Here is a 26,529-nt window from a genome sequence, read left to right as displayed (position 1 = left end):
GCCTCAGAGTCCGTGAACTTCTTGCGAATTATTTTCTGACGCCTGAGGGATCCATACCCTGGCAAGAAAATCTTGCCATATGATATGTCAAATAGTCTTGGCCTAACTTATAATAATCAAGCTATGTTTTTTTTCCTTAAACAGTAAAGTCATGAATGCACACATTCCGTAATAAATGAGAAGCCACATTTTGTGATAACAACAAAAAAGTAACTTTACTTTATAATCATCATTTTGTAAATAAAATAAGCCTAGTTTTTTGGCACAACAAAAATGTATTTTCCTTTGATAAAACTTCAGTAATGTAATCAATCACTTATTTATAATTCTAAAAATGAATGATGTGATGTGGAGGGGGAGGGTGGTGTTGACTATGTTTGGGGTTGGGGGGGTTGTTGTGGGTTTGGAGGCAATGGCGCAATGTTTGCAGGGGGGTGGATATGGGGGAGGTTAATTGGTTCTTGGCTGTGCCCATAAACTTCTGGAGGAGCACATGCCCAACCAGGAGCATTTTTACTGAATGCTAGGAGGCTCTTTGTCTGCGATGCCCAATAAATGAGCCTTGCTGATGTGCACCTTGATGTTAAACTTCACCATGCCCATAAAATTGTGAATAGGTTGTTTGTGGCCCATGGTAGGACTGGTCACTATACAAATAGCTTTGTGATGAACCACATGATGGATGCATTGGTGAGCTTCTATGTGGTTTCATCAATGATTGGTGGACGTAGATTCTATGATGTCCTGTGGTTGGCAGATGATCAATGGTGCTCTGCTGACCTATGTCTATAGTTTGGCCAGTGGTTTGAGTGTGGTCTAACTGAGTATAATGACCCGTGGAAGAAAGAGGGTGTTCAGATATTAATTGTCTCATACTTTGGGTTTGATGGTTCCTTTCAATATATGCAAAAATGTTGTGTGGGGTATTTGGTGGGATGGCAGCATTGAGAAGGTGTAATATGGCTGATTTTGTGGGCAGCCTTAATTGTGGTGGGATTTGGCGTAGGTGCTGAGCCAAACTTCAGCAAAATGCTTCTTCACCATCGTCTGATATGGTGCGGGCGATGTAGTCCATAATGCGACTGTCAACCTGACGCTGGATAGATTGATTTTGCTGCTCCCTCTTTCGTCTAAGTTGCCGGGGTATTGCAGTCGCCTGGGGGGATATATCAAGGGCCAGGGTTGGGCTGCTGCTTCTGGCCTGATCCTCTTGTTCGGTCGGAACGTGACCTTGTGATGCTGGGACAGGTTCCTCCTCCGCAGATGGGCCAGGAGCATCCTCCTCCGATGGTCCTGGAAATTCTGGTGGGACTGGCCAGGCTCGGCCTCAGAGGCTGGGTTACTTTCCGGTAAGTTAGATTCTGTTCTATATGAGAGATCAACACATATTACAAAATGTTTTTTTATTTTTTTTTAAATATAAATGGAAAAAACAACATTTGCTAAATTTGATGAAACTTACGGTCTTAAGTCCATGATTGGTGCCAAAAAATTCAAGCGGCTCATGTAGAGATATGGCCGTTTACAAAACATGTAGGTATGGACAGGTGTACACTTACACAAAATGGTACTTTAAAACTAGCAAAGGGGACAGCGATTTATTTTAAAATCCAAATAAAAGCAATACAAATAATAAATGGACATGAAAAATAAAACAGATTGAGGCAATATAAACACTTACTCATTCCCATTTGGACAACCGGGGGACTTTCGGCATAATTAGGAAACAATTGCCGACATACTCTCGTATGTATGTCCACGATGCATCCTTTACGTTCCTAATACCAACAGCATTTCGACGTTAATGGAACGAGACATGGCCAAATCTTCTTGCAACTAAACTTCGTGGACGCTTTCTGACAGGATTTTAAACCAACCCTTACAACACTTCCTTGTGTGTCACTTCCTCTCATGAGATGATTTGATTTTTTTTAATTCTGTTACTATGTTCCGTAAAAAACGGATGGCATACGGATGGTCCATATGCCGTCCGTTATTTTTCTCATACCCATTGACTAGCATTGGTGAGTCTCGTCCGAGATACACAAAACAAAGCAAACTGCGATTTTTTTCTTAGTCCGATTTCAGCTGAGAAAGAAATCGCAGATGAAATGTCACTCATAGAAGAACATTGGTCAGAGTGCAATACGATTTTTTATCGATTGCACTTGTCCATTTTTCTCGCAGAGGAGTATGAGCCCCTAGAGGAAAAAATATAATTGAATCACGAGCACCAATTCTGCATTTTTCACTCTCTCCTGGTTTTGGCTTACAAATACGGAGGTAAAATACTGACCAAATACTGTGTGAAATGTGTGAATGTGGCCTTAGGAAAACGAAAATCAGTGTGGTGTGCATGAGATTTCAGAAATCTCATTCACTTTGCATGTGCTGTCAAATGCTGCAATTGTTTTGTGGCAAATACTTAACATGTACACATTCCCTTAGGTGGGAAGATGCACTTAAAGGGCTTGTCCACAAAGTTAATTTTAATTAATAGATCTTGGAAAAAAAATAAGTTCCACAACTGGATTTTTTTTTAAAAAAAAAATGTTCCTGTGCTGAGATAATGTTCCCCTGCTGTGTACTGTGTAATGTCTGTGTCTGACCGTGCAGGGACATGGTCTGATCATACCACAACTCCTGGGCAGGGAAGGAAGAAAAAGAGGATACAGACATTACAGCACAGGATCACAAATGAATGTTTCTTTAAGATAAAACATTGTTTTAAAAGAGGCAGGAAATGTTTCACCTCACAGAAAGAATCACCTGTGATCCCCTGTTGTAATGTTTGTATACTCTTTTACTTCCTCCCCTGGACAGGAGCTGTGATATGATCAGACCTTGTTCCCGCACAGTTGAACTCAGGCATTACACAGTACACAGCAGGGGCACATTTATAAGAGTTTCACAGCACAGGAACATTTTTTTTAAACACATCTAAATGTGAAACTTATTTTTATTCCAAGATCTAGTGAATAAAATGTACTTTTGTTCGTGGGAAAATCCGTTTAAATATTTGTCCACACTATGATGCACTGAGCGCCAGTGCATGGTTTGAACAGTTATTCTGTGCTGACAGAGTCCCTTTAAACTTTAAGTGATGTCATAATTCACTGTATGGCATCCATCACTAGTCTCTGTTAAACTTATATGTGGAAGCCTCAGTGATGTAGCTCTTTATATATCATCAGTTATTACTGGAAATTTCACATCACAGGCAGCAAAGGTAATATTTAGACTAAACAGATTTCCTATAAAGTTGTCGCTAAGCCTTTCTGTGAGGTCTCAACCCACTCCCGTTTCGGGTAATGATAATGGGCCTGAACAGGGGGCATTCCAAGCCTTATAGACTCACCTGCCAACAACGGACCATGGATTATTACCAGCATGAGTACACTGAGCAGCTGCAGCAGCACTTCCAGGTACATGCTGCTATCCATGCTCAGCACTAGGGATGAGCGAACCCAAACGGTGAAGTGTGGGGTCCGTAGCGGACACCTTGTGTCTGGTACCGAACCATGAACACAGACTTTTTAATATACGTCCGGTTTCCTGATCAGGTTTGTCAGTTTAATAAAGCTTGTTGAAAGGCTGCAGTGCAGCCAATCAACAAGCTTTTAGACTATGGGCACTTCCGGAGCCATAATTGGCTGGTGCAGCATGTGACCCGGCCTGTATAAAGGCCGGATCATGAGTGCCACGCCATTCTGCTCTCATTAGTGTAGGGATAGGACGCAGCTGGAGTGAGGAACAGATTCTAAATGCAAAAAAGCCGCTGTGTGTACTCTGCAAGCCATATCCGTGGTAGTACTGTGCCAACAGCCTGTGTGTGTACTCTGCTAGTCATATATGTGGGAGTACTGTGCTAAAAGCCGCTTTGTGTACTCTGCACCCCCTGCCTCTGGGAGTACTGTGCCTTTAAGCTACTGTGTGTACTCTGCAAGCCATACCTGTGGGAGTACTGTGCCAACAGCTGCTGTGTGTACTCTGCAAGCCATATGTGTGGGAGTACTGTGTTAAAAGCCGCTGTGTACTCTGCACCCCCCCCACCCATGCGAATACTCTGCCTTTAAGCCACTGTGTGTACTCTGCACCCACTGCCTGTGGGAGTACTGTGCCTTTAAGCCGCTGTGTGTACTCTGTTTTCTATTAGTGTTGCAAATAAATAAATCACATCAGCCATCTCGTTGCCATTAAAAGGCCAAAGAAATCACTTTTCTGGACCGGTGTATGTTTTTTAGTAGTATGGCAAATAATTGTCATCATCCATCTCGTTGCCATTTATAGGCCAAACAAATATTTTTTCAGGACCAGTGTGTGTTTTCTAGTATTGTTGCAAATAAATAATTGGCATCAGCCATCTCGTTGCCATTTATAGGCCAAATAAATAATTTTTCAGGACTGCTTTCTTTTCTAGTAGTGTGGCAAATAAATTGTTGCTTGCACCTGAAGAACATCTGTAGAATCCGCCCCTTTCTCAACATAGAAACAAAAACCCTCACTGTCGCCCTCATCCACTCCCGCCTTGACTACTGTAATTCTCTTTTAATTGCCCCCCTCCACTGCCCTCAACTTTCCCCTCTCCAGTCCATCCCTAATGCAGCAGCCAGGGTCATCTACAGTTGAAACTATAAGTTTACATACACTATATAAAAAGACATACATGCATGTTTTTCTCAATATCTGACATGAAATCAGAATAAACTTTTCCCGTTTTAGGTCAATTAGGATCACCATCAATTTTAATATTTGCCAAATGCCAGAATAATGAGAGAGAGAGAATGTTTTAAGGCATTTTTATTACTTACTGCAAAGTCAAAAGTTTACATACACTAAGATTACTATGCCTACATCTCCTCCCTCATTTCTGTTTATCGACCTACCCATTCTCTAGGCTCCTCAAGCGACTTTCGACTAACATCCGCATTAATCCGTACCTCCCACTCCGGGCTCCAAGACTTCTCCCAATCTGCACCTATTCTTTGGAATGCTCTTCCCCAAGAAATTAGGACTAATCACAATTTACACAGTTTTAGGCGCTCCCTAAAAACACATCTGTTTAGGGCGGCCTATCACGTTCCCTAATCGAAGTCCTTTTATTTATAGCCAATTCACTATTTCTCCATAATTCTCCACCAAACTCCACCGCACCCAAAAGCACTACAAATATTGGCTGGCGACTAGCTCATGCAACGTTTATCTATCCCTCATTCCCTCAAAATGACTGGAGGATCATTGTAAATAAGCACCTATACTTTGCGTCAAACCCACCTCATTGTAGATTGTAAGCTCTTATGAGCAGGGTCGTCATTATTTTTGCTTTAATTGTATTATCTTTAACTGTTACTTATGACTGTTGTATATGAACCTCTGAATAGAAAAGCGCTGCGGAATGTGTTGGCTCTATAAAAAGATTATTATTATTATTATTATTATTAATTGGCATCAGCCATCTTGTTGCCATTTATAGGCCAAAGAAATAATTTTTCAGGACAGCTGTGTGTTTTCTAGTAGTGTTGCAAATAAATAACTCTACTCTTTCGCCATCTCTTTTCGAGTAGTGTTTAGAAAAAACACTTCCAAAAGTGAGGAGAGCATCAAATAGGGGACATGGATGTGTAGCTGCTGATGGTAATGGAGGGTTAGCTGATGCAGGGAGAGACATGTTCGTTCTGTGCCTGCTACATGCCCAAATACAACACCTTCCTCTGGTGCACGCAGGTGACAGGATGTTATGCTTCCTTTCGTAGGCCCGAATACAGCTGCACGAATGGTGAGGCCACTAGATGTTGAAAAGGTGTTAGATTGGATGGCTGAGAGAGGCTCCAGTTCCTTCGCATTATCTTCCACCTGGTCCACTGCAGAAAGAGTACAGTTGGCATCTGAGGGCAATTGTCATCCGGCTTCCACCTCACCCCACTGCAGATCAGCCAAGCAGTCTGAGCCCAAAGTCATGCAGCAGTCTCTTCTGCTTTTTGATGACTCTGCTGACTGTGGTTCCATGGTCATACACCTGGCCCTGCCCCAGAAGTGGAAGAGACTGAGTGCACTGATGCCCAACCACTTGTTAGGTTGGAGGAGGTGTACGTGGAAGGGCTAGTGCACATGGTCAGTGGACCACCGCAGCATGTCAGATGATGACGAAACTTAGTTCCCAACTGCAGTGTCTTTTTGCAGTGTGCAGACCAGCAATGAGTTGAGGAGGTCCTAAACCCCACATGGAGCAGAGGCCATCCTAGTGACATGAGCAGTTCGCAGAAAGAGGAGGTGGCCATGCTGCAACAGCTGCACAGCAAAAGAGGGAGCAGGGTGCAAAGGCACAGCGGGGCGGCCCCTAGCCAGTATGTCGGCTGCTACTTCTCACTGGGCCGCTGAAATCAGCACACCAAAGACAGCTCAAAAGAACTCCCTGACATGCAATTTCTTCAGGGAATGTGCTGCTGACAAGCGTCAGGTAGTTTGCACGCTGTACCGTCAGATCCTGAAGCAAGGCATAAATGTTCTGAACCTGAGCACCACCTGTATGATGAGGCATCTGAATTCCAAGCACAAGGAGTGGAGTACACACCTTAAAAATCATGACAGATGTGAGCCTCCCCATGCTCCCTCTTCTGCAGCGATCTCGGCCTTTTCCTCCCGCTCAAGATCAACAGCGCCATCTGCCTCCCCGCAAAGAGAGGATTTGACAGCATCACTATCACCACCACCACCAGTGTCAATGAGCATCTCCACACTGTCCCATGGAAGTGTTCAGCTTTTCATCCCCAAAACCCTCATGAGAAAGAGGAGATACCCCCCTTGCCACCCATGGTCCAAAATACAGCATTTCCAAATTACTGGCCTTTAAAATGCTGCCATTCCAGCTCGTGGAGATGGATAGTTTAAAAAACTGATGGCGGTGGCTGTCCTGCGGTATCTTGTTCCCAGCCACAACTACTTTTCCAGGTGGGCCATCCCTGCCCTGCACAAACATGTTGCGGACCAAATCAGGTGTGCACTGCACAAAACAATCATCTGCAAGGTAAACATAACCACCGATAAGTGGACCAGTAAGCACGGCCAATAAATTTACATCTTCCTAACTGCCCACTGGGTAAATGTAGTGGCAGCTGGGACAAAGGGAGAAGGCTTTATAGTCCATGTGCTACCACCACCGAGGATTACTGGACGTTTATCTGTTCAGGTTGCCGCCTCCTCCTCCTACTCCGCTTCCTCATCCAGTCACAGTAAAACCTGCACCACCAACTTCAGCACAGCCAGGGGAAAATGACAGCAGGCTGTTCTGAAACTCAGACAGATCAGTGACTGGTGCTGGTGGACCTCAAGCCCGGCCTGGTGGTTTGCGATAATGAGCGAAATCTCGTAGCAGCTCTGGGAATAGCCGGTTTGACACACATCCCCCGCCTGGCGCATGTGCTCAACTTGGTGTTGCAAAGCTTCCTGAAAACCTACCCACACTTGTCGGTGCTTCTGCTGAAAGTGTGGGCAGGGTGTGCGCACTTTCGCATTCTCCCCCTGCTGCTGCTCATCTGTCTGTGTTGCAGCATCACTTCTGCCTTCTCGCTCACTGGCTGATATGCGATGTACCAACAAGATGTAATGCATATGTTGGAGAGACTGTGCGAGCCGCAGCAGGCAATAGTGGAGTTTCAGCTGCAGCATGCACGGCTGAGTCGTTCTGCAGAAAAACACTTCACCACAAATGAGTGGGCCTCCATGCGGATGTGTATGCCGTCTTGCGCTGCTTCGAATATTCTTTCAATATGGCCAGTGCTGATAACGTCATCATCAGCGTTACTATATATCACTTATATGTCTGCTGGAAAAAATAATTCATGTCATGATGGATGAGATGGTGGCACCAGAGGAAGAGAAGCAGGGCCAATTCACACCGTTATCAGGCCTGCCATCCATGCATGGCTCAGAGAGTGGATTACTGCCCCAACAGCGATCAGGTACCAAACTGTACAGCCAAGGGACAGTTTGGGAGGATGATGATGATAAGAAGTCGGAGGAGGAACAATCGTGTTCAGAGCAGGGTGGCACTCAGATCAGCTCACGGGCATCACTGGAGCATGGCTGGGGGTATACAGAGTATCCAGACGATAAACCTCCCACTGAGGATAGATTGTCGTAGCCTCTGGGCAGCCTAGTACACATGAGCCAATACATGCTGCAGTGCATGCGCAATGACCACAGAGCTGCCCGTATTGTTACCAGTGCAGATTATTGGGTGGCCACCCGCTACAAGGAGAACGTACCATTATTACTTTCGTCACCAATGCGGGAGCGCCAAATGCGTGAATACAAGCCAATGCTGGTAAAGAAACTACTGATGGCTTTCCCACCTGACAGCAGAGGCTCAGTAGAAGAACAAAGAGGAGGAAGTCGCCAACGCAGCTGGCGTACCTCCAGCACCTCGGAAGGCAGGGACCCTAGGGCCGAAATGTGGCAAAACTTTATGAGCACGCCACAATATACAGCACTACCATGTAATAGAGTCCGTATTAGCGTTACAACAAAAGGGTAGAAGAATACGTGTCCACATGTCTCCACGTACTAACAGATGGGTCTGCCCCATTTAACTTCTGACTCTTGAAATTGGAAAAAGGGTAAGTTAAAAATTTTATCTTTATACTTTTTCTGTCTTTAGCATTGAAAATTGGATTCAGACCACCCAAAGGAACATAAATCCTGCATGCATAGTCAGACCAGCCCATGTAGAAGCAATAGAAGATCAGAAAATACTGTCAAAGCTTTAGCCATTAACTTTTAAACTTTTTCTGTCTTTAGGTTACACTCATTTTGATTTAAATCAGAATACAACATCCTGATCATATCAGCACTCTATGAAGGTGTTCTCAATTTTAAAGGGGTTGTCTGGGACTAAGTGGCATAGCGTGGCACTCCACCCTACCACTGGGCTGTGCATCCTTATCTACTACGCTTTCCACAGGCAGGCTTTAAGCACAGTCAGGCATTGATCCTGCTTTACTCATATCTATTTTGAGGCCTGGTTGACACAGAGAGGTGAGTTACTAGATTTAGGGACCATACTGATTGGGTACATCTTGTTGCGGTGGGATAGCTTTTACACTTTTTTGATTAAACATTTTTTAACAAAGTACCCTATGTTTTTTACATGTGTTCATATTTATTTACCTACTGCAGTGTGTCTAAGCATTCATTTTTCACTTTAGGATATATTTGTTTGTTGGTGGCCACAGCGTACATGTGCACCTGCATATTTTACACTTACTGTATTCTAGGTGTGATGGCCCTTGTTTTTGCCAAAATATAAATGCAACATCCAGATCATATCTAAATGCTATAAAAGTGTCCTAAATTTTAAAGGGTTTGTCCGAGACAAAGTGGCACAGCATGGGGGAAGCAAGGGGACAGTTGTTCCAGGCGCCAAATTCTATGGGGCTGCAAAACTTCCGGCCTCCTTCATGGTCAATACAATCCAGGTCCAGCCCCTATGGAGTCTTCACCGAGTGGCTGGCAAGTGCCACTTCTACTGCGAACGCTTGGGTTGTGCCTGGTGCCCAGAAAGCATTAGCTGAAGCCTGCTTGATGCTAACTGCAGTAGCTATACACAGTGCAATAGTAGAGATGACTACGCCATTGTCTACTGTACTCTGCATAGACAGTGACTAAGATGAGCACTCAGCAAAATTATTATACTGAGCTCTTCGTCATCTTGGTCAGCCTATGTAGAGCGCAACAGCATGAAAAAGTCATCTCGACTACTGCACTCTTCTGGACTGCTGCATAGGCAGCAACATAGATACTGTATGACAGGCAGTGTAGCTCTTGGGAGTAGGCAGAAGTGTAGCACCCTGAGGATTCGGCTGCTACAGGGGTATTGCACCTCAACCCAGAGGTGTGATATTCCACTCCCGGGTAAGGATGGAGTGTGGAACTGAGCTCAGTTAGCTGCATGCACTACACACATCCCATTTCCGAGGGACAGACCGATGGTACTCCCACTAGAGAAATGTGCAGGTACGACAGTGTCTGTTCCTGGCTGGAGTGGGAGGGGGGTGGAACATCCCAGTAGTGTAGGGGCAGATAGGGGGAGCAGCCTGGGTAAAGCTAGGAGCTCATTGGGTGCTGGTCACCTGAGCTCACACATAGAGGGAGTATATAAGGTGGGAACCATCTTAGATCAGGGTCAGTCTGTGAGACGTCAGTCTTTTGTAGAGGTTTGGTCAGTCTGAAAGAGCCTGAGAAGCAGAGAGAGAGGAGAAAGAAAGACCCAGAAGGGGGAGAAGAGGGAACTCCAAGAACCCAAAATTAGATCAGAGGGTGAAGAGTTGGCAACAGGGTACCGGATCCCAAGCTGGTGGAGGCTACAGCACACCTTAGCCAGAGACCGGAGGTCGTGGGCAGGATCTGCCACGACCACCCACTAAATCCACCCGGAAGGCAAACCAAGAATAGGGTCAGGGAACCCAGAGACAAGGGTTTACCAACAAGAGGCCCGAGGGAGCCGGACTTAGGTGGATCCCTGGTGGGGAAGGCCAGAGAGAAGGACAAGTCAGAAAGGGAGCTCAGGACCACGCTCCAGAATCACCTGGGGGTTGGCCGAGTCCAAGACCTGGTGGACGCAGCACGGCTCGGGCGGTCACTTAAGGCCAGAGTGACCACAAGAACAGCAGTAAGTAAAAACCCTGAACTGCACAGCCCGGCTCGGAGTCTTCTTAACATCCACACTGCACCACCACTACCACCATCCTCTACACCTGACCCCCTGAGGCTATACCCCTCCCGTTGGGGGTTATACTACCGCAGCTGCACACACACCACCAGCCTCAGCGGACCCTGCTGCAGCGGCGGCCTTTTGACCGCAAATCAACGGGTGGCGTAGTCGACATAAAAGAACATCTAGTAACATCTATAAGGACTGCCACACACTGAGCTTGACACCCTGGGCACGGACCGGGTCACCGCCACTCGGAGACTACAACCCCCATCTGATCCGGCTCCGGGTATCCCCCAAACAACACTGGCCCAGGGGGCGCGTCAGAAGCACTGGAGTCAATTTTGGGAATAAATTCATAGCACACTGAATATTCATGTGCAGAGAAGTCAGTGACTGCTCTGATCTGCATATAAATCTATGAAGGTGTGGCACCCCAGGTCTGGTCGCCACAGTGACAGCAATGTCATGTCTGAGAGCAGGTGGGAGGTTCCCTGGTTGGGGAAAATTAGCATGCAGCACCTCCTGCCTCAGTCCAGGGAGGGGAGAAACCTGCCCTTTATAAACTGGATCTGGGGTGGGGTTAGACAGAGTCCAGCCAGAGAGAAGTTCCAGACAAGTTGCAGATAGGGACAGGTCAGCAGCAGGCTGAGGAGTCCCTGTAGGCAGAGGAGGAACACGAGGCCAGGAGGGGAACTATCAGAGTTCGTCCTGACCAGAGACTTGCTAAGCCGGACACTGGAGTCCGAGGCTGTGAGGGTTATAAGCCCAGCTGCAGAAAACCACTACGCAGGGGACTTCAAGTCCTCTGGCCCAAGGAAGCCCGGGGGCTCAGCCACACGAGAGGGACCACTACTGCCCTGGAGGGGTGAGAAGTATGGAAGGCCCGAGTCGCCAGTCATACGGGTGAGAACAACACGGTACACTCAGAGATGTGGGCTACCACTACACTACAGCGGGATAGCCAAGAAAGAGTGAAGTCAGCACGGTAGGCCTAAAAACTCCCCCTGACCAGCGGGATTTCCCAGTTGCTCTCAGACTGACCAGGCCTCCATCGTTAATTTGTATTCCGGACGGGTCCCTTAATACCACCAACAGTAAAGACCCTGAATTGCATGACAGACTCCGTGTGGTTACTGCTGCTCCCGCGCACCATCACCTCCAACATCCCTATTTGCTGCCCTGAGGCTATACTCCTCCCGTGGGGAGTTATACTATCCTCTGCTGCACTCACAACACCAGCCTCAGCGGTCTGCCCTGCAGCGGCGGTTCACTCTGACCGCAATCCACGGGTGGCGTAGTCGGACATTTAATCATAAAACCGCACAAATAGACTGCCATTTCAGTTGACCACCCTGAGCCATGGGATCAGGCCCCCGCCACGCAAGGACTACAACCCCCAGCATCCCACAACAGGCCCGGTTCCGGGTTCCCCACATGGCCCAGGGGGCGCGTCAACTTTGGCGTAGTCGGCAGGATTTCGTGCCCGCCACCAACGGGTACTGCGTGCCTGAAGAAAGACTGTAAACTTACTTTGGTGGCGTTTCCCACCATCCGCAGCCGTTTCCCGCCATCCGCGGCCATTTTCCCACCATCGGGCACCATCTCTGGGACGCCGCGCGGGAAGAAGAGGGGCGTGGACGACGAAAGCGCGCAAGAACTGGAGCCCCGCCTTACGCACGGATGCTGCGCAAGGTCCTGAAAGGAGCCGAGCGGACGCTGACGTCACCAGGACGCGACGCAAGGTCCTCAACCCCGACGGTCGCCTGCGGAGCTGCGGCCTACAGAAGAAAAGCAACGGAAGGTAGGCCACGGTTGACTAATGGGGGAAGAGGATGACGGAAGTGGAGGGAACTGTCACCGCCAGCGCGGCCGCTGCCGCAGTAATGCCGTTCACGATGCCTTATATCCCCAGAGCGGCCTGGTTGCCCCAGTACTCAGGGGAGTCGCATACCCTGAGCGACTTTAAAGAGAGACTGTATAGCTTATTCAAAGTGTACCCCCTGACGGAGGAACAAAAAGTGACCATACTGATAAGCCAGTTAACCGGCGCGGCCCAACGAGAAGTAAAGTCCTGGTCAGTCAGGGACAAGGGGACCGTGAAGGAGATTTTAGCCCATCTAAAGGACACTTTTGATACCCGCACCTCAGCAGAGATCAAAATGAGATTTTATGGGTGCAAGCAGCGGGCCCAAGACAGTATAAGAGACTATGCTTTGAATTTGCAAGAGGCCCTGAGAGCCATTAAGCAGGCAGACCCTGACAGTGTGCGGAATGCAGATAAACTGCTGACTGAACAATTCATTGAGGGTCTGCTGTCCAGCGCCCACCGAACCCAGTTACGCCTAATGGCCCTGCAGAACCCTGAGTTAGACTTTGCACAGTTCAAAGACAGGGCCATCTGGGTGCTCCGAGAACCGGCACCAGGTGGCGCTGTGACCCATAGACGCCCTGCTATCACCTATCACCAGGAGGCGGCGCCCTTGTCTGCAGAGCCTGTGGGAGCTGATGCACAGACTTTGGGCAAAGACCCGGCTGCAGACCTGCATCATCAGGTCCAAGAGCTGACTAAAAGCATTGCCGCACTAACCAGGACTGTGCAGTCGTTACAGGTATCCTCTCCAGGAAAGATCCAGCTGGCTACCAGTCCGGAGGACGTCTCGTGGCGCCGACAGAAGAGGATCCCACCATCCAGAGGGAAGCCAACGGACCGCTACGACCAGGATGGACAACCCATCTGCCGCCGCTGCAGCCAGCCAGGACATATTACGAGGTACTGTAATTTAAATGAGCTCAACCTGGGGCAGAGGGCCAACCCCCAGGCGTAAGATCATCAGGCCCGTCAAACTGGCGTGACAAGTATGTGGGGGGACGACCGGTCTTGCCTGTGGTACTCGATGGCATTCCCATGAGTGCACTGTTGGACACCGGGTCACAGGTAACCACCATCCCCTATGTACTTTTCAAGCGGTACTGGGATGACACGGATATTACCCGCTACCCAGATAATGACTTGAGCATCATCGCCAGCAATGGTCAGCCCGTGCCGCAGGTGGGGTTCAAGGAGGTGACCATCAAAATTGGTAAAGTCGAACTGCCGGCGCAAGGACTGATTATTGTGGACATTGACCATCGTGAAAGTCACCCTAAAATAACCTTGGGTACTAACGTAATTGAAAATTGTCTTTCAGTGATAATTGTTATATTACAGCAGGTTGCAATGAATGCCAGCTCCAGCCAGCAGCATGTCTTACAAAAGGAGATCAGAGCCCTGATGAAGCGGCAACAGGTAGAACTGTCTGGTGGTGAGATTGGTAGCATTAGGATGAGTGACCCGTTCCCTATCGCCATGCCCCCAAAAAGTGAAATGATGATCTGGTGCCGGACTGCAATCGGGTTAAGAGGTAGAGACTACCAAGCTATGGTAGAACCCGTTTACTGAGACAGTAGGCCCACTATTTTGACAGCACGGGGGGTGGTTGATGTCCGCCATGGGAGGGTACCGGTCCGCATCCTAAACATTGGGGAAAGAGAAGTATACTTGCCCCGGTATGCCACTCTAGCCAAATTGTTCACCATTAACCAGAACTCTGTAAAGGCCGTGGAACCCTTGCCTCCATCTCAACCAGAGGAGGGTAACGGCTCCAAGAAACAAATGGAGGACTGGTGCCAGAAACTGTATGTGGGCACCGACTCTACTCCCTCACACCAAAAACAGGGAGTCTACCGGGTGGTTCAGGAGTACGAAAGAGTCTTTAGTAAACATCCGCTAGACTTTGGGCAAGTAAAGGGGGTAGAACACCAAATCCCCAGAGGAGACCATCCACCCATAAAAGAGAGATACCGGCCTGTACCCCCTGCACACTATCAGAATGCCAAGGGTATGTTGCGAGAAATGAAGGAGGCTGGGGTGATCAGGGATAGCTGTAGCCCCTGGGCAGCTCCTAGTTCTTGTAAAAAAGAAAGATGGCACGATGAGGATGTGTGTAGATTATAGAAAGGTCAACAGAATAACACACAAAGATGCGTACCCGTTACCTACGATAGAGGAGTCTTTGGCTGCATTAAAATCTGCTAACTTCTTCTCTACTTTGGATCTCACTAGCGGGTACTGGCAGGTTCCTGTAGCAGAGGCCGACAAAGAGAAGACAGCATTCACCACCCCGATGGGTCTCAGTGAATTCAACTGTATGCCGTTCGGACTCTGCAACGCACAAAGGACCTTCCAGAGGCTGATGGAGTGCTGTCTGGGGCACAGAAATTTCGAGACGGTCCTACTCTACCTGGACGATCTCATCGTGTATTCCAACATCTATGAGGACCATCTAAAGCACCTGGCAGAGGTGTTCGATGCCCTGGCAGGCTTCGGCCTAAAGGTGAAACCCTCCAAGTGTCATCTACTGAAGCCAAAAGTACAGTACCTGGGACACGTGGTGAGTGGTGACGGAGTAGCCCCAGACCCTGACAAGATCACGGTGATAAAGGACTGGCCAAGACCCTCCAGCATAAAGGAAGTGCAGCAGTTCCTCAGGTTGGTAGGCTACTACCGAAGATTCATCTCCGGGTTCACCAAAATGGCAGCCCCTATGCAGGACCTCCTGTTAGGTCAGTCAAAGACTAAAAGTTAGAAGCCGCCCTTTAAGTGGGACAAGCTGGAGGAGGAGTCTTTCCGCCAGCTGAAGATGGCCCTCACGGGGGATGAGATCCTGGCCTACCCTGATTACGGCCAGCTTTATATCCTCCACACCGACGCCAGTAACGTGGGGCTAGGAGCCGTACTGTCCCAGATCCAGCAGGGCAGAGAACAGGTAATTGCTTATGCTAGCAGAAAGCTGAGACCCACAGAGAGAAACCCTGAGAATTATAGCTCCTTCAAGCTAGAGTTCCTGGCAGTGGTGTGGGCAGTCACCGAACGCTTCAAGCATTACCTGGCTTCTTCTAAGTTCACTGTGTACACGGACAACAACCCGTTGACACACTTGGACACTGCAAGACTTGGTGCCCTAGAGCAGAGATGGATGGCCCGGCTGTCCAATTACGAATTTACTATCAAATACCGGACAGGGCGCGCAAATGCCAACGCAGATGCATTGTCCAGAATGCCTCACTTGCAGGACGGGGGAGAGGATCCAGAAGAACTGGAAGAAATCGAACTCCCTGCATTCCACCATCATGGTATCAACCAGTGTTCCCACTGCATAAAGGAGAGGTGCTCTGCTACCGCTACGTTCAATCCCTTACCCCACCATGGCTGGGCAGAGACACAAGATAGTGACTCCGCAGTCCGCCTGGTAAAAGAGATGCTGACCCAGGCTGATGCCCACCTTGATCCGGATGCTCCAGAAGAGGCCAAGCAGCTGTGGAAAGAGAGGAGCTAGCTGTTTCTCTACGAGGGGAGGTTGTGCCGCAGAACCGTCAACTCTCGAACACATGAGCTGATCTGGCAGGTAGTGGTCCCAAGGCGGGATGCGGCTATGGTCCTAGAAGCATACCATCACGGAGCAGGGCACTTTGGATGGAAGAAGCTGGAGTTCCTGTTGCGTGAGCGGTTCTTCTGGGTAGGCATAATAGGGGCTATAGAGAGATGGTGCAGAGACTGTGGCCCGTGCAACCTAAAGAGGAAGGACCGCGCCAGCCAGAAGACTCCCCTGCTTCCCATCATCGCAAGGCAGCCCCTTGAGCTGGTGGCCCTGGACCACGTAAAGCTGGCTCCGAGCAGATCGGGATACGTCTACGCCCTCACAATCATAGATCACTACTCCCAGTTCCTAGTGGTGGTCCCTGTCAAAGACCTAACCGCTCAGAAGGCCGCCAGAGCCTTTCAGCAGCATTTCTGCCACTCGCACGGGTACCCAGAGCAAGTGTTGACTGATCAAGGTCCAGCGTTCGAGGCTGAAGTCTTCCAGGAATTCTGCAACCTGTATGGCTGCAGGAAGATAAGGACAACGCCTTACCACCCCCAAACCAACGGGATGTGTGAGAAAATGAACCAGGTAGTAATAGACCTGCTCAAGACGTTGCCCCTGGAGGAATGCAGCCTGTGGCCTGAGAAACTGCTGGATCTAGTGGACTTGTATAACCATATCCCAGTGGGTTCTACCAACTGCACCCCGGCTTACCTAATGAGAGCAAGACCTGGTAAGCTGCCAATTGACCTGGAGATGGGAGTCCTGACACCCGAGGACACCTCACCAGAAGCAGACTGGGACACAGAACGACAGCAGCAGTACCGGAAAGTACAGGAGAGGGTGGAGCGAAGTCTGTCTCAAGCAAGAGAGAGGCAAGAGAGGAATTACCACCAGTATGCTCCTGCTGCTCCCCTGGCACCTGGAGAACAGGTCTTGAAGAGAAAGAGACGGCTCCACAAGCTGGATGACCAGTGGGAGGAAGACCCGTACACCGTACTGCCGTCAAGCCGTGAAAACCCAAAGGTATGTGTTATCAGTAAGGATGGAGGAGAGACCACAGCCACTGTCTCCAGAGACCACATGAAGAGGTGTCCCGAGCAGCTGCAAAGTGCTGATGAAGACCAAGATAGCCCTCAACCCGCAGAGGAAAGGGAAGAAATGGTCAGTACAGTGCTCGGAGAATTTCCCCGGTCCTGGACACAAATCAACAACGCCTTAGTGGTACCCGTCCTTACCTTCCTCCAGCTGACCCCTCAAGAGCCTGCAGAAGAGCCGGTAGTGTTGGAAGAGCAAGTGGCCCCGGAGGCACAAGATTCCGTACCAGCAGCTCAGGAGAATCAACCCTCTGCTAGTAGTGAACCTGCCATGCCCGTGGTGGGCCAAAGAGTACGCAGAAAGCTGCCCAAGCTACCGTAACATCTGCAAACACCTCTAGTGCAGGCACGAGTACACCCAGTACACAGGGGGTGGAAACAGGGGACCCGAGTAGAGTACCACCAGACAGTGGGTTACGTAGGTCCACCAGGAGCACTAAAGGTCAAATGCCCGCTCGCTGGAGAATTTAAAATGTAATATATCTACCTGTATATTGCAAAAGTTGTTTTTTTGTGTTTGTTGCCTGAATATTAATTATGTTTTTCTAGTTACCCGACAGCGTTCATGGACATACAGGTTATGGACAATGGATAACCGGAACTACATAGTTGCACCTGGAAAGGTGCCCTCTTGCGAAGATGACCACAGAAGAAAAACCTGTCCGGCGTGGCCCTCCCTGGTGGTCCAAAGTAGCTAGCTTCAGCCTATCCGCCACGCCCAAGGCCAGGAACTTGGGGTTTGTGGGGACAGGTCCCAGCACCGTTCAAGACTTCACCTTGTTAGGTGACATGGACACCTGGTTGCGGGAGTGCCGTGATCTCTAAATACTAAACTTTTTGTACATATGTTATTGTATTGTTATACCCTGTTATGTTGTGTTTTGCAAAAATGTGTTTAGTCCCGGAGTACTAAATTTCACTAGGGGGGAATGTGGCACCCCAGGTCTGGTCGCCACAGTGACAGCAATGTCATGTCTGAGAGCAGGTGGGAGGCTCCCTGGTTGGAAACAATTAGCATGCCGCACCTCCTGCCTCAGTCCAGGGAGGGGAGAAACCTGCCCTTTATAAACTGGATCTGGGGCGGGGTTAGACAGGCAGAGTCCAGCCAGAGAGAAGTTCCAGACAAGTTGCAGATAGGGACAGGTCAGCAGCAGGCTGAGGAGTCCCTGTAGGCAGAGGAGGAACACGAGGCCAGGAGGGGAACTAGCAGAGTTCGTCCTGACCAGAGACTTGCTAAGCCGGACACTGGAGTCCGAGGCTGTGAGGGCTATAAGCCCAGCAGCAGAAAACCACCATGCAGGGGACTTCAAGTCCTCTGGCCCAAGGAAGCCCGGAGGCGCAGCCACACGAGAGGGACCACTACTGCCCTGGAGGGGTGAGAAGTACGGAAGGCCCGAGTCGCCAGTCATACGGGTGAGAACAACACGGTACACTCAGAGACGTGGGCTACCACTACACTACAGCGGGATAGCCAAGAAAGAGTGAAGTCAGCACGGTAGGCCTACAAACTCCCCCTGACCAGCGGGATTTCCCAGTTGCTCTCAGACTGACCAGGCCTCCATCGTTAACTTGTATTTTGGACGGGTCCCTTAATACCACCAACAGTAAAGACCCTGAATTGCATGACAGACTCCGTGTGGTTACTGCTGCTCCCGCGCACCATCACCTCCAACATCCCTATTTGCTGCCCTGAGGCTATACTCCTCCCGTGGGGAGTTATACTATCCTCTGCTGCACTCACAACACCAGCCTCAGCGGTCTGCCCTGCAGCGGCGGTTCACTCTGACCGCAATCCACGGGTGGCGTAGTCGGACATTTAATCATAAAACCGCACAAATAGACTGCCATTTCAGTTGACCACCCTGAGCCACGGCATGGGGTTCCCGCCACGCAAGGACTACAACTCCCAGCATCCCACAACAGGCCCGGTTCCGGGTTCCCCACACGGCCCAGGTGGCGCGTCAAAGTCAGTCTGCAGGGCAGGAGTAGCGAGATGATTAGTAATGTGGGTAGAGAGGTGTTGGACCGGGTGGCTAACATTCCATTTGTAGTGTTCTGTTTAGAGGAAAGGACAATTCGAATCCATGTGCAAAAAGGATCTGAAGCATTAGTGATGCAAATGAAAGCAGGTGGTCCTGCACTGATTAATATGGGGTCTGTCTAGGTTCCGTTTTCCGATTGTAGACCAGAAAAAAATAGTGCTTGAAAACTTTTTTCTAGTGTTCTGAAAACTGGCACAAAATGGAACTCAAATGGATTCCATAATAATCACTCTACTTCTGTTTGCATAAGTGATGCAAAGGGATACTTTTGCATATGAATTCCTTTATTCCTCTACACAAAATAGACAAACCGTATTTACAGAAATAAGAACTTAGTCTTATTTTAATGCTTGAGGAATAAAGGATTCAAAATACTAAATGCTGTGGAAGGGGTTCTGGGAGTGTTAATGGTCCATGGACTTAGGGGTGCAAAATACTTGCCTTCCCCAAGAGCTAGCAACGCACACTACACTATTGGGAGAATGTAAGATACAGATGTCAGATCCACTTTAGGGGGGCGGGCTCCAAAACCCAGTGGATGGATATAAACAATGTACGGAGTAGAGGGACGCAGCAGCCTTGTACAATATTTATTGACCAATGTTGAGTACTGCACCTTACCTCCTATTTATCTAAATAAAAAATATAGTTTGAATCACCTTTCAAGCTCACAATATAAAAAAAGAAATTACAAAAATACACATATTTGGTATCATCATTTCCACAAAAGTTAGATCTATGAAAATATAAATTTAAATAACTTATAAAGTAAACACCCTAAAGAAAAAAAATCTACATGCCAAAAGGGCCATGCCACCACTGTGACTGAAAGAGCCAGTCTGCCATGGGGAATATATTTAATTTCATTCCGTCAGCGAGGTGTTCAGTGCGGGCGCTGCTGTGTCATAACGCTATTAGCGATATTTTCATGACAGGTTCCCTTTAAGCTCATGCTAGGAATGACTAGTCATCAACTTTACAGGGAAGGGGAAAGTCTTTTTGGGTGACTTCATGTGTAAAAAAAAAAGTTCCAGAACTGTGAAGCACATTTTTGGCACAAAGTAATCCAACTAATAGGTGGAGTAATCTTAGACTAGACATAGTAACATAGTAACGTAGGTTGAATAAAGACCTAGGTCCATCAAGTTCAACCTTTCTCCCATTTTACAATTTTTAAATTTCTGAAGCAACATGAACCACTATGATGAGTCTGATGCATTTTAAGACTAGTCTAAGGACTTATTCAGATGTCAGGTTTTCACTAATAAGTTCTATCCGTGTTTTTCAGTCTATAGTCTAAGGGGTTTTTCACATGTCCTTGTATTTTGCAGACCAAGTGGTCTGCACGAAAACACAAGAGCCATTTATGATTTTGAATCTGAGTCACAGATCAAACTCGTCAATGCCAGTCGATGGATTTGTGGCAAAAATCGAACAGCTAGATGTGAAAGGAAAAGCTTGAGAAACCTTCATGATTTATTTTTTTTTGCATATGAGAAAAACTGATGGTAGAAACTGACAGACTGAACAAACACTGATCCAAATACTGAAATGTCAGTTTTTTGCATACAAGAAAACACCACTGATGTCTGAATGAGCCCGAAGTTTGCACTGCTAAGAATTTGATAGTATTGATAGCTATGCCTCAATTTGTATTACCCAAGGGTTGAAACATGCATCGGAGATGGTATCAATAGTCCTTATTCACCAAAACCATTTCAGATGCCAGTACAGAGGAAAGCAGAAAACATTAATACATGTATTTTTTTTCTCCACAAAGTTGGGATCCATTCCTAACTTTGGTGAATATTGACAGGAAAATGGCTTTCCTAATTGCCAGTGTGAATGCAGCTTAGGTCTGTACTGTATGCTGCCGTCACTTGAATTGTAGATCAGACAGTTCTGGAGTATAATATAATATCTACATATGGGACAGGTGGCAGGCTGTCTGGTGAAACAATATCTTTGTTAGAGGTTACTTTTATGAAACCAGGCACAAAAATGTGAAAAGTGATATCTTTCTGCTCAGCTGGTTGGCAGTTGTGAGGAGACACTGAAATCTATTCCTTTAGTATTTTGATGTTCCGGCTTTTGATGTTGAATAGTAAGTTTACAGTATTTTAATATTTTGCAAATATGGGTTAATTTATTATAAACCTTGTATGCTAGCAGACATTTGTTAAGAAGCTCCAATAAACAGATATTGGAAAAGACAACTTATTAAATGTACAAGAGAACTGATGGATAAAAATGTATTTTACCTACATGTATTGTGTGATTTTCACCTTTGAGGTAATGGCTAAATGTGTCATAGCAGTGTCATTCACACAAAGTTGGCAAGTTTCTTGAGTTTTAAAGGCAGACTTCTTATACTTAAATTTGTTGCAATTTGTGTTGTGTGTACATCATGGGTGCACAGCATTTTTTGGTCCAAGGGCCACATTGTCATACTTAACTAATTCCAAGGGCAGCAAAATTTTTTAAAGGGGGTATTTACATGAATACATCACTAGAACCACCATCAGTACATTAACACATCACCAGAACCAAGTTTTGAGTATTTAAAGAGGATTTAGAGAGTTTCTGCTCCAAAAAAACAGTGTGAACACACTAACTTAAACTGAGTTTCTGGAGCAAAAACTTGCCAAATCCACCTCAAAATCTTGAATCTTTTAAGTTTAGAGGAATTTTAAGTTTTAATATAGCCATGAAGCATGTTATGGATTTTTACATGTGTACAAGATCTGAACCACTGTCAGTACATGAATGCAATGCCAGAACCGCTATCAGTACATGAATGCATTGCCACAACCACTCATCACAAGTACATCGCCAGAAACCCCATCAGTACATACATTTATTTATTTTACTCACTCTCATAACGACATTAACTCCACAGCGCGTCACAGACAATATCGCCACTGTCCCCATTGGAACTCACAATCTAAATTCCCAATCAGTATGTCTTTGGAGTGTGAGAGGAAACCGGAGAATCCGGAAGAAACCCACGCAAACACAGGGAAAACATACAAACTTCTTGCAGTTGAGTTAAAAAAGTATTTAAGAATTATATTAACAGAAAATAGTGAAGTTAGATCCAGTTACTAGAATTCACAAATTTATCAGACTTTAAAATCTTTTAAAGGAGCTGACCACTATTTTTCTTTTCATTAAAAAATGGTCCCTTAGTGGTGTAAAAAAACACTCACCTACCGGACACTCATCATTCCTCTGCTCCTCTTCCAATGTCTCTGTTTGGGCTCCTCGCTTTCTCTCCTGGCAGTGGATGTCACATGATTACTGCAGCCAATTAGTGGCCATTGACTTAAAGGGAATCTGTCAGTAGGACCAACCTTCCCAAGCCATCCACACGGGCACGTAGATCATAGGAAGCCAAACAAACACCTTAAAATCACCAATGTCCCACTCAACAGAAATCCACATTTCTCTTATTATGTAAATAAGCTCTGGAGAAAGATTCTCATGCAGATCAGTGTCCAGCCCATAGTCCTGAAGTTCATTTACATATAAGAAAAGTGTGTATCACTCAGGAACAAGACATGGGAACGCAGACATCACGGTATCACTACACATAAATGCAATACTAGAACCACTGTCAGTCCATGAATGCAGAGCCATAACCCCAATCAGTACATGTATACATCACCAAGCTTAATACAGTGATCAATTGTAATTTCAGGTCAGTCCCATATATAAATGTACTGCATGAACCTACAATTCCCAGTAAGTCCTTAAAAATGGTACGAAAATACTGGGAGCTGTTGTTATCAGCCATTATCAGACTTTGGACCATACAGGAACCACAGCACTGATGAGTTGCAGTCAGTATCACAAATAAACATTTACATCCAGGTACCTTATAAGTGACATCTTCTCTCATTGGAGTTGTTCCCATCCTTTTTGTTTTCATGTAGCACAGAAGCCATCATGAGATTTCACGCCCAGAGCCGATCTCCCCAGACTTCTCTCATCTGTTTTCTGCAGCACATCCCGACACAGTGCCCTTAAAAATAAAAGTATCATTATACTGACTCATAAATAAAAATATCTCCCATGCTGTGCCCTTGAATAATTTCCCCTCACTGAGATTCCTGCACAAAATACTCCCCACACGGCCCCTCTCTATAATATCTCCCCACACTGCACCCTCTCCATAATATCCTCCCATACTCCACCCTCTTCATAACGTCCCCCCACACTGCCCCTGTCCATAATATTTCCCTCCAACACTGCCCCTCTCCATAATATCCCTCCACACTGCCTCTCTGCATAAAGTCTAACCCACCCTACTGTTAGAACCCTCCTGTTAGTTTTTTCTATCTTGTGTTTTGCGGTCACGTGACCATCTGCCTATATATTCCAGCTCCGCCCTTCTGGCCTTGCTGGACTTCAGTGCTGTTTGACTGTCTCTCTAGCCAGGTGCTTCGGTGGCTATCTCTGTCTAGTTCGCTTGGTTCTCTGGGACCTCTAGTACTTTTTGTCAGTTTGTCTTTTGTGCTCTGCAACAACTTCTGTTTAGGAGGTGTCCCATTTTTGTCCCAGTCCTTAGTTCATTTAGGGACCCCTCCCTTAATTCTTTAGGTCTTCGTTCAGACTAGTCGAGGACTAAGGCGGGTCTGTTCACAAGGAACAGGCTGCCCGCTACATCATAGGGATTCAGCTTAGTCTTACTGTAGGGACAGCTTTCCCCTATCTTTCCTTAGTTTATGTTGCAGATCATAACACCTACTGCCCCTCGCTGTACTATGCCCCTTTCCCAATCCCCCCTAATTGCAGCATAATGTCCCCCTTTGCCAAATAAGGTCCCAAATTGACACATAATGTCCTTCATTGCCCCATTATGTACCCTCACAGTAAAACTATTCCTTCCCGCCCCGGGCCCCCTCATCTAAAATAATACCACATTTAATCTTCAGCTCCTCCATGGAGCGCTTACCAGTGCCCGAGGACTGCACTTCCTCTGCAGCACCAGCAGTGTGATGAGGTCAGCAGCATGCTGACCTCATCACGCCGCTGCACGGCAAGGGTGACATACACTCCTCTACCCCAATCCTTGTGCACAAGTGTTCAGGGTCGCCATCAGGGCATTACTGCACTTACTGGTGTATGGGGCACGGTGAGAAGAAGCAAAGAGCCAGTCCGGGCCCCCCTCTTTTGCTTCTGCTCACTGGGCCCCAGGGGCAGGGGTGGGTTGCAGTGCACATCTCGTTGGTGAAGGGAACTTTCCTGGAGCCCCATGGCCGTCAACATAATGGCAGCGCACGCAGCTCGGAGCTCCTTCCGCCTCTTCCTGAACGTGCTGGTGACGGTGCCTTACTCAATGATGTCATTACACCAGCATGAACGCGCACTGGACATTGGAAGTGAAGCTGCAGGGGATCGAGTGAGAGGTAAGTGTTACACGCATGCCACTAGGTTCAGATAGGGCGAGACGGGTTTCATGAATTCGTTGGAATCCTGGGGGATCCGTTACTCAGGGCGACCAAGCACATGATAGATTCAGTTGCTGACCAGACACATCTGACAAGAGTTTTTTTCAACAGTTTAACAGTGGAATTTAATCTGACGCACAGCCAGTGCAATTCAGGGATATTACAGCAACAATCTTCATTACAGTACAGTCTCTTAAAGCAGGCACAGTAAAGTCAGTCTCTTCAGTAGCATAATTCAGCACAGATTAGGTCTCTTGGCAGCACACTTCAATGCATAAACAGCAGGATTTTCCTTCACAAGGACTCACTAGTACACAGCATTCTTTATTCTGCATGAAGACGGAGGGGGGGAGGGTTTGATGAGGGAGATTATCCCTATGACATGATTCCTTCCAGTCCTTATCTTTCTGCCCGATAATACTCCACACTGTTAGTTCAGGGAGTCTATCTGACCTGTGTTTAGCTTCCTTCCTGACCTGAATTCTGTTCCCTTGCCTCCTGTGAGATACAGATCACACACCACCTCTCTCTAAGGCTCCAGCCAGAACAATAAGCAAGTTCCCCACAATCCCCTTGGGGCTCTGCTAAACACTCCTTCTCTCCTGTGACTGTGTTAACTCTTATAGTTGCTGGATGCTTTTGAAGCAACAACACTACTTCTGCATGTCACATAAGAATGAAAAAATATATTTTTTAATAAAATTAATTAAATGGATGTGGGGGGAGCAAATGTAGATGAATTGAGGGTGGAGGACAGTAGCTGATGCTGTATTGAGGATTCGGTGGGGGAGCGCACATAATGATGGATTGGGGGTGGGTGAGAGCAAATGATGAATTGAAGTTGGGGATTGGGGAACAGCAAAAGATAAAGACTTGAGGGTGTGGGAGAGTAAATGATTATGAATGGAGACTGGGGGATAGGGTACAACAAATGATTATGAATTGAGGCTGGTGGTGGGGCAGAGTAAATAATATGAATAGAGACTGGGGTGTGGGGGAGTAAAAATGATGAATTGAGACTGGGGGTGGGGGAACAGAAAATGATGACTTGAGGGTGGTGACAGCAAATATGAATTGAGAGTGGGGGAGAGCAAATGATGAATTGGGTGGGGGGGGGGGTCCTGTTACTCTGCAGGGCGTCACTATGTCACTTTTTTCCTTTATCTGATATAGTGCAGAAATTAGGGAAAAAGTGGGGTATGTGCTCTGGAAGCGGTGCTCTAGATAACTTATTTTCTGCGTCGAGCCTGGCTGGAAGAAGTGATGGCGATCTGCGCTGGATGAAGAAGAAAAGCAAAGATGGAGGACTTCAACTAGAGACGTCACTAGTGAGTCAGTGTGTTACCTGTACATTCACACTATACACTATATACATAGCTCCTGTGTATAATGTCACCGGTGATCACTGTATTACCTGTACACTATATACAGAGCTTCTGTGTATGTCACTGGTGAGCATTATATTACCTGTACACTGACATTATATACAGAGCTCCTGTTTATAATGTCACTGGTGAGACACTGCATTAACTGTACACTTACACAATAAACTGTATACTATGTACAGAGCTCCTGTGTATAATGGCACTTATGGTAATATTAGCATTGTGTTTTTTTATTAATGATCAGTATTGTAGTATTCGGTCATTATTGGGTGGTAATATGTGGTCTGGTCATGGTGTGGCAGTATTTGTTCCTTGTATGTGGTATTATTCAGTCACTATGTGGTGGTAATATGTGATCTGGTCATGGTGTGACGGTATTTGTCACTTGTATGTGGTATTATTTAGTCACTATGTGGTGGTAATATGCGGTCTGGTCTTC

General features: G+C 47.1%; 1 long non-coding RNA gene across 1 annotated transcript in view; it reads right to left on the bottom strand.

Moving 5' to 3' along the window:
- Positions 1–234: 234 nt before the first annotated feature.
- LOC141222440 (uncharacterized) overlaps positions 235–26,529 on the bottom strand; it is a 41,212-nt gene continuing 14,917 nt past the window's right edge. The window contains exon 3 of the long non-coding RNA XR_012290215.1: positions 235–1,366. This is a non-coding gene — a long non-coding RNA (uncharacterized lncRNA). The remainder of the gene's footprint in view (positions 1,367–26,529) is intronic.

The sequence above is a fragment of the Phyllobates terribilis genome, unplaced genomic scaffold (assembly GCF_046119375.1).
Source record: "Phyllobates terribilis strain yellow unplaced genomic scaffold, ASM4611937v1 Scaffold_2__4_contigs__length_985480577, whole genome shotgun sequence".
Lineage (NCBI taxonomy): Eukaryota > Metazoa > Chordata > Amphibia > Anura > Dendrobatidae > Phyllobates > Phyllobates terribilis.
This window is presented reverse-complemented; position numbering and strand designations above follow the sequence as displayed.